The following is a 9,782-nucleotide window of genomic DNA, read 5'->3' as shown; positions in this document are numbered from 1 at the left end:
GAGCAAAGAGTCACGGTGTCAGATAGCATGTTTCCTAATCAAACCCACAACTATTTTCTGACTTTTTCCCGAGGTTTAACCTCATCTGCTCTCCAGCAGTCTCTGAGTCGCTGCCATCGGAGCAGGTTTTGTTTTATCATTGATGGGAAACATTAGGTGGAGGTCTGGAGGTTCACACATAGGACTTTTTGAGACATTTAAATGTGTTTCAAGCAAGATTTCTGATAAGCATCAAAAATTTCTGCAGATTAAAAAAACCCCCATCACAATTACCTTTTGAAACGACTTCAGGAAGACAGATCAGGAAGATCTCAACTACGCTACGGAGGCTAATTAGTTTTTAGACTTTTTTCAAATTATAATTTAGGTCATCATCTAATGATGAAGTCTTTGTTTGTATCAACTGTTAAAACAGCTGGTATATCTCAGGAGACAAATGTAAACAGCACTACAATCTAAGATAGATTATTATTTTGCATGAAGGAGGTCAGAGAAATGACAGGGGAAAAAAGTGCAGTTTGCTTGTAAAATATGACTGGAATCCAGTTTGGCAGGAGAAATAAGGGTTATCATTGGGTGACACTGAGAAATGTGCAGACTTTGATCCCACACTCTACTGAGACCTGCATCCTATCCAGCCGTGGCAGAAAGGCATACCATATTCCACAAATGAGCTCCAGTTTTGGCAGGAGAGTGACAGGTCAGAGGATCATGGGAACACGTAGGTCCAGGCACCAGTCAGGCTTTGATTACCTCAGCCAAGCCTAAAGATGCTCCTGTAAAGCCACATGAGTTGTTTTCCCTGCCATGCACTCAGTGCCGACTGCCAGCCAAGTCCATTTGAGCATGGGGTGGATTCAAAGCCTAGTGTTTGTTCCATCACAATTCCTCATACCAAGAAGGTCAAGAGAGGCTCATCCAGACGACATGGCTGCTCTCAAATCCGCTCTTTCAGCTCTTTGTTCTTCACCTCCTCTTTGTCTCTAACCCCCTTTTCTGTCTCTCCATCTGCCTTTCTTTTAATTTGTTATCTCTCCCCGTGCCCCTGCTCTCTTTCTGCCCCTTTGTCTCTCCCTCAGCAAGCCCATTTGTATTCGTTCCTTACATAATGGAGAAATCAGATTGTGGTACTTAGCAAGGATGTAATCAAAGTCCCGTGCCAGGAATTTAATTCAGGTGAAGTTGCAGTTAAGAAGAGCATACATTATAAAGCTCTGTATGTATTTTTCCGTGGTGAATAAGGTGCCAGCTTGAGAATTATGACCGATGCACTGCTGCAATAGTACAAGCTATTCATTTTTCCTGCACCACCACAGATAAATCAGAGGAAAACATTGGGCTCGCCCGCCATTGCTCATAATAATAGGCCTTTTGCATTAAGTTTATGACAACTGAGTGCACCGATAAGAGACATATGCATCTTAAAGGGCAAATGACACATAACCACTGAGGAGTAATGCACACCGACTATTTCTCTCTCTCACCATGACCGTCTTGTAGTTCACACCAGAGGGATATTGATCAGGCATGGCAAGGTCCTCTAAAGGACACGTCCCTCCCCACAGACCTGAAGCACATTGGGCAAGTGGGATTCTCAGACCAGTCATTTTAGTTGTCACCCCCTCACCTGATTTATTTCTGGATTGTAGACAAGCGTGCAGGCTGTAAAAATATGATCTTCAGAGGTCAATTTTGTAGGGACTGATGTTATTAAACATAACGATGGAAAATACTGATGCCATTCAAGGGCTCTACCTCATCCTACTGACAGTGAGGAGGTTCAAAAATGAAATAACATAATGTCTGGTTGGAAATGGTCATCAAATACACTTTAACTCATTTTTACCTGAATCTAATTCTCTCGCACAACAAAGCTTTTTGCAGCCTCTTTCTTTGGTAATCGTTATGCTTATTGTACACTGTGGTTGTAAAGGAATAAACATCATTAGCGACAATACTCGGGTAGGCTGTGCTGTTTAAAAAATGCTCAGTTTACACTAAGTGGCCAGGAAAATATCCCCCACACCATTACACCACCATACAAGGCATATACATATACAAGCTCCGACCCTCCAGATATCCATCTATCTGTCGTCCTTTTTTCCATTTCATTCTCTGACTCATTAAGATGGAGCTGATTGTGAAACCTGATCATGGAAGAAAGCATAAATCAAAGTGTACCTAAGAGTATCTGATGTATTACGTTTCTAGGCGCATCTCTTCGTGCAACCGCAGCTGTGGTACCGCATTCAAAATGTCTGGCAGTAATTCAAGACGAGGATGACTCATCTAACTGCCGTTCACTTCTCTGGGCACCGTCTCTTCGCTTTGCATTAGAAAATAAACTTGATAACAAATTTATTTAATTTTATTACCCACAGCCGGGAACACTGCTGTCTGGGTATTTGATTGGAAAGACGTAATTACAGTCAATAGAATTCCACTGATTGAGCTCCGCTTCGATATAATGAATGAAGAAAGGTTCACAGCAGAGGTGAGAGGCGGCTACATCCGAGACCCCGGGTGGTGAGCCTGTTGCCAGAGTGTGATTAATTCAACTGACTTCAAATACAAAATACAAACACACACAAAGAATGCTCAGAATATGCACAGCTGAGACATCAAAGGAATTACTTAATGATGAATGTGATCACGATCTGGGTATTTCGCAGTGGTCAACATTACCTTTAAAGGAGTACTGGGTGGTTCCTACTATACAGACAAAACAAAAGGCAGTGACGGCCTTTGTCTTTACATTATGGCATAACTTTGATGATCACAGAATTGTTATTGTGAGGTTGTTAAGTCTTCAGATATAAACCAGACATGTTTTTTCCAAGTGTTGAAACGCCCATCTTCTCCTTCAGTCGAGCAGTTAATTTGGAACTCCCCATAAAAAGTCTTAACACAGCTGATTCTAATTTTAGCCAAACTATGATTCATCCTAATCTAAACTGCTTGCCACTGATTCCACTGTTACATGTTTGGCCACTATTCCAGTAGGAGGTACCCAAGGTTCACATGAGTCTACCGTGACACTGAGACCACAGTAAAATGAGAACACACCGCCACTCGTGGCCCCGAAATATGCCTATGAGTATTTGAAGGCTGCATAAGCCGCAGACAGAACCAGTCACCGCCGCCCTCTTGTCTCTTCAGCTCAACCAAAGAAGCTGGGCGCTAACTCGGTCAAAACCATGCACAAACTGATGTTTCATAAGGACTTGGCTTAGCCTGCAGACTGGCCACAACAGCTCCACACAAAGCCTCACTGTTTACAGTGTTTGGGACTGAGGTGAGCGAAGAGGAGGAGGCAGCAGGAAGGAGGAGGAGGAGGAGCGGGGAGAGGGATGTGGGCTCAGCTTGCACTGTTGGATGGAGAGAAGAAAAAAGAAAAACAAATGACCAGGAGAAACGGGACCATAATGGTGCCCACAGGAATTTGAGTCTCAGGCCTCAAAACACTGAAAGGTCATTCTGCATGTCCTACAAGAGGATTTAGACAGAGTTTATACGAGAAGTAAGTGCATGGCACATTTAGGAAACAGGAGGGGGAGGATAAATTAACCCAGTGCATATGGTGTTTGTTTCTTCAACAAAGGGATGGATGTACTGGGCTAAGTGCTGCTCAAACCCAAGGTGATGAATCAAAAGAAAAATGTGTTTGCATGTAGGGCCCTTTCAAAGGAGACTGGAAGCCTAAAGTATCAAACAGCGACTTGCAGTGACAAGGAGATGCAAGTCTGGAATGGGCAAGCTGCCACAGAAGCTCTCAGTGTCATAAAGGATACATCACAAGTTTAAGCATCGCAGTGGCACTCTGCAGCTGATGCAGCACCACGTCTCTGTAAACAGAGCTCTGCAAACATGAAATGTCACTTTTTAACTTCAGCGGTTTCTGCCAATGTCTCTCACGATGGAAGCCATCAAAGGTGCATTAAAGTGTTGTGAGAACTCACAGCGTCAGTGATAATGGTAGCATGGCGCAACACTGTGTAAAAAGGCGGCCCTTGGTCGCTGGAGGACAGAAAGCCTTTCCGTTCATTATCGGCCAGAGATGATATGAATCAGCAATGTTGCTCCTGCTCTTTGTCTGAGCTAATTTATCACTAAAAAGGATGTCACATTTCTTTTTATTAGCCAAGTCAGTGAATGTTGGCACGCCTTCAGTGCTGAGGAAAGGTCTTCAGCCATCAGGATAATCTCACAGTAAGGTCTGTCGAGACACAACATTGGCTAATCTCTTGAGTTAGATGCCTTCCTTATGTTTGAATGACCCCTACGCTTGTGTTACATGACTTAACAAAGAGCAAACATTCCTCTGAAAATGGTCAGGTACAAGGACTGGATTGAAAATTAATGAAAAAGCAACCGATGTCCAAAGAACTGTGAAAGACCTTCAGAAAGCCTGGCAAACTACTGCTCAAGGCTAATATAAAAATTACAACAAAGGAACCAAAATATAAAGAAATTACGTGCGGCTCAGGACTTCTAAAGCTAGCACTATAATTAATGTGCCTGACACGCATTTTACTGTAGTGGTTTGTCTGGAATCCTTTATTATTTTCCCCAGAATGTTACAAAACACCAGTTTTTTCTCGAGAAATTGTTTTTTTTTGTGTTCTTGTATTTTGTTTACCACAGTCTTTTGCCTGGTTAATGTAGGGATCACCGCAGAAGATTATCTGCCTCCATCTCACCCTATCCCTCACACCTTCTTCTCTCACACCAACCCTCTTTCTCACTAATCCCCCCTCTGTGGTCTTCCTCTTTCTCTCCTGCCTGGCTGTTCCATCTTTAATGTCCTTTCTCAAAATATGTTCACTATTCCTCATCTGCACGTGTCCTTTGAAAGACCTTCAGAAAGCCTGGGTAACTGTCAACTGTCAAAAGCAAGCGGAATATAAAGAAATCAGGGGTGGCTAAAACTTTGCACAGAACTGTATTAAAATAAGTACTGCATACACATTAAATGGCTTTCTGTCTAACTGATGAGTTTCAATCATAGTTCAGAGCCCTTGAGTTTTCACATTTTTAACGTGACTGATGATATAATATCTATCATGTTAGGTGTGAAACTACCAGCAGACTACATTTGCCAGGGTTTTCTAGCCACGTAGGATGTATAGCAAGCATTGACATCTCTAGCAGACAGAAGCAAAGCAAAGAGTGACACTTTAATTAAAAGTTTTATGCTTTTGCCCAAAAGCATTCCCTTTTGACACATGGTAGGTAGGAAGGAAATTACATATGCACACACACACACACACACACACACACACACACACACACACACACACACACACACACACACACACACACACACACACACACACACACACAGGGACAAATGATGAGAGCTTTTGATGTGACAGCAGAGTCTCCTCCCCGGTTTGTCAAAACGTGACAAAGTGTGTGACATTCCTTATACATGTGAGTGAATGTGTGGAACACCCTTTGAACACCACTCACACACAGGAAGTTGCCAGTTATTGTTAGACTGAAGCACATTCACATAATCTTTTATCCTCTGCTCCTTTCCTGTATTAAAATCAAATCCCTCACAGGGAAGCACTGATGAATAAAATCACACAGTCACACACAAAATTCTGTCATTACTGCTCCCTCGGACTTTTAACTTTAAATTCTGACTCATGCACCTCCAGAATTCAAAGGCATTCTGCAGGGCTTTGATCCTTAAGTGTCCTTCAGAATCCTGCTGAAGCTGCACATTCAGACCTCATGGTATGTTAGTTGCACACTGGCCCTCCACTGGGGGAATTCAAAACAGCCCCCTCTGCTTCATCCTTATACACGCCACAGCTCCATGCCTGGGGCTATCAGCATACCATAGACCTGGTGATGCTAGGGGAATATGCCATATCTGCTTGTCTTTATAGCAGTGTGGGGATGACCTCCCAATAATGTCACATATTGATTTATCTGGGATTACTCTCTGTTGTAGATTTTGCATTACCCAATGAGCAAGAACCAGTTGAAAAAAGAGCTAAACTAATATGATGCATTAACATTAATGTAATGTAACAATACAGCTCAAAACGGACTCACTTTTTTAGCCACCTACATGTGGTTCAGTGCTACGCATCCACCACCAATGGCCTTCTCAGACTGCCTTAATGCTTTTCTGCTGGAACTGCTTAGAACATGTCTAACTTGAAATCACTGACCTTTTTGTTAACTGCAATTTAATGGGGTGATTAGGTCTACTTCACTCTATTTTCCAAGTATACATCCATCTTCTTAAAAGTGTTGACATTCCAATAACCCTGCTTTTGAGCAGAGTCCTCTCAATGCGTGCTTGCTTACTACTGAAACACCAAACAAGCACACCCTTGAGATTTTGGCACCCCACTTTATGAATTCCATAAATTCAGTGCATTTATGATGGGCCTGCCTGGTGCTCTTAATGAGACTCGTGAAAACTTTGCCTGGTAACACTTTGACCTGCTGAGCATAGGAGAATACACAGTAGTTATTTGAGGGGTGATGTCACACCCAAGTGATAGGAGTTTTCCATGTCTGCTGGCCTTACGTAAGACTGAAAATATCACACCACGACCTAACAACGATAGAGCTGGTTTTTTTTTGGTTTTTAGCTTGGATAGCCCTCCCCAGAAGATGGAAAACAAAGATTTCTCTTTCAAACTAATGAAGTTCCACAAATCTGGAGTTTCTATATTAACAATCAGCCAAAAGTCCTCATCAAAGATCTCTGCAGTCCCAGTAGTAGGTTTTGAACCTTTAAACCTGGATCAACAATGAGCATTTTGCACTGCAAAAGGTAAGGACCTAATCCCCAAAATCTAACACAGTTTTTAGTTACTTTTAACCAAGACTACACCTAACTTTTGGTGCAGTAGTGCTCTTTAGTCACATCTTAATTCTTTATATTTTGCTAAGTAAATGAGGCACATGACCAAATGTGCATGGAAATACAGTATAAATGTCAAAAACGGAATTTGTACAATTTTAATGAACTTCAAAGTCAATATTTAATATGACAAATGACATCAACAGAGTCTGAACTCTCTTAGACAAGCTTTCTTGTCATTTCTATTTCAAGATGATCCCACGCTGCTTCAATAACTTTGAGGTCCGGACCTTGGGGAGGCCAATCAATGACTGACCTGGTCCAATTGTGTTTTCCAATCATGTCGTTGGTGCAAAAAAATACTATGTTATTCCTGTCAAACTGCGCTAGCTTTGGCATTTGCCACAAATTCAGGAACAAATTATGTTTTTTTTAAAAATTTGTGACACGCTACCAGTAACAAACTCCGTAAATTTATAATCTAAAATTCTCTAAATTTTAAAATCTCTAAAATTCTCAAAAAAATATGATTGCTTGAAAAGTCTGAAGAATTGAGGGATGGTTCAAATCAGCGGTCCCAAACCCCGCGGCCCGGAGTCGTTTGGTATGGGCCGCGAGAGTTGAGGCTCGGGTGTGAATTTATGGTTTTCAGGGTTTTTATGGTTATTTTTTTATTATTTTTATCGTTAACTCGGTTTCCCCGGGTGTTTTCCCGTGTGGTATGATTAAATCTTGGTACCGGTATTGGTTTTATTTTGTTATGTACCTTAAAGGCCAGCCCGTGAAAATATTGTCAGACGTGAACCGGTCTGTGGCGGAAAAAAAGGTTGGGGCTCTAAATGGCCCTTAACCATTTTCTGAATCCACTATTAACAGGAAACCACATGTGGATGCAACTAGTAAAAATGACCCTTGCCACCCAGAGGCTGTCTGACCAGCAGTTAGATTCACATGAAAAAAAATAAACAGCTACATTTAATCAAAAATGGTCCCTTAAAAACCAATTTTTAAGCCCTTGGTAGAATAATGAGAAATCAGACACCTAACAAGCTGAATCCTGCTCTGTTTCATATTGGCCAGTCACTTCCCCGCATTGTGGCCATTCACCTTTGTGACACAGTTCAGCGGTTTGTGTCGTCAGACAGGGCGGCTCTGTAATGCTTCATAATCAAGCTTATCTATCCAAGCGTGGAGAGCAGCTGGACTGAGCTGATATTAGTATGCTCCCGGTGTGGCTCAGTGACAGAAGCTGGAGCTCACTCTCCCTTCCTCTCTCCCTCTCATTGCGTGGTATCAGATGAAGAATTTCATGTGAGAGAGGGTAGAATGAAATGTGCTGGCGATCTGCAGCAAACTTAGATTGGCTTTGTAGCTTTTACTGTTTTGAAGTAACTGATGGTCAAAGCACACATCAGTCTAAGCTGGATAATACTGACCCTGACAGCTTGTTTGCAGAGGCAAAGGCGCTGTGATTCAGCAGAGGCCCAAAAGAAAAACTGGACCACAAGTTGGATATAGATGTCAAATAAAAATGTGTGCTAGAATTTTTAAACTAGCCCCTGACAGTGAGTTCAGAAAAGCAAAGTGAGCTGCTGGTGTGGAGCCTTGCTGTAATCTGACAGACTGATGTGATAAAATCAGGCCAAGCAATTGCATCGTTGTACCTGGAAAAGCTTTTTCTCTCCTCTAAAAGGACAAAGGCTGCAATTAGCGTTAGTGATGACTGCCAACTGCTGACATGGCTTTGTATCACCCACCCATCGTGGCTCTGTTTGTACCGTTTTTTGAGGTGGGAATCATTAGCTTATCTCAGTATCATGTCTCCAACAGAGAACGTTGACCGTAGAGGCAGTTTGGGCTCCGGCAGGTGTTTTTTACCCAGTGGGGATTGGCTAGATGCAATTTTCTGTTTCAGAATTGGACTCTTTTTCAAGGTTGCTCTTCTACCACATACAGACTCCACTAAAAACATGAGAAATGCCTGGCAGCCAGGTACCCATTGTAACCACACTCGAACAAGGATCGAGACAACTCTCAGGTAATTATAGAAGGTAGAACTAATTTTAACCAAAGAAACAACCTTTGCTTCAATCTAACTTAGAAGTCAGTACTCATAGAGAAAGAAGATGTGGGTTAATTTGACTACAAACAAATATGGATAATGTAACATATATTATAAGTCATAATAATTTATAATTTACTTTCAACAGCTTACCAACTTTTAGAGATTCTTTACTTTTAGTTGACTATATTTTTCTTCTCAGTTCATAAATGAAATTGCATTTTATTTATTTATTTATTTAAATTTTGTGATTTTAAGTTTAGCTGAACTGACCTGTCCTACTTGCAGAAGTACCATGTAATGTAGGTTATTCCTAACCCCTTGCTAAGGTATCACCGAGGGCCTGTAGTGATGCGTAACACATGTGGACCGTGCTTTACAGATCCCTAAACAAAAGCAAACCGTCTTATTTTCCTGTGACGGGCAGCAAGGTGCAGAATGTGACTGCAGCCTTAGCTAGTAACAAGAATTCATTTCTGAGTGCATCCACTCTGCAAATGATCTACATTCAGCGTACCCACTGGGGTCACTCTGCAGAACAAAGCATTCCTCTTCTTCCACTTTGTTAGGTACCCTTGTTCAGCTGCTTGTTAACTGCAGATGGTTGACAGCGTGCTATCTCTCTGGAAGAAAGGTGATTTAAGTGACTTTGAACGTGGCATGGTTGTTGGTGCCGGAGGAGCTGGTCTAAATGTTTCAGAAACTGCTGATTGTGCCAGTAGCCTTTAACGCCATGTGTTCTCCTCAGTAAGGATGAGAGAGAATGGGATATTTACACACAGTTTTTTTTTATTCTTACCATTTGAGTGCCAACTGCATTACAAAACCACACAGCGATCTGTGTCCTCCTCTGGTCCCTAATAAGGTGATATAAGTCAGGTGTGCCTC

This window comes from Mchenga conophoros, linkage group LG8 (genome assembly GCF_057382185.1).
Source record: "Mchenga conophoros isolate Kocher_MC1m ecotype Shallow Benthic linkage group LG8, M_conophoros_male_GT1.1, whole genome shotgun sequence".
NCBI classification, from domain to species: domain Eukaryota; kingdom Metazoa; phylum Chordata; class Actinopteri; order Cichliformes; family Cichlidae; genus Mchenga; species Mchenga conophoros.
Note: the sequence above shows the minus strand (reverse complement) of the source record.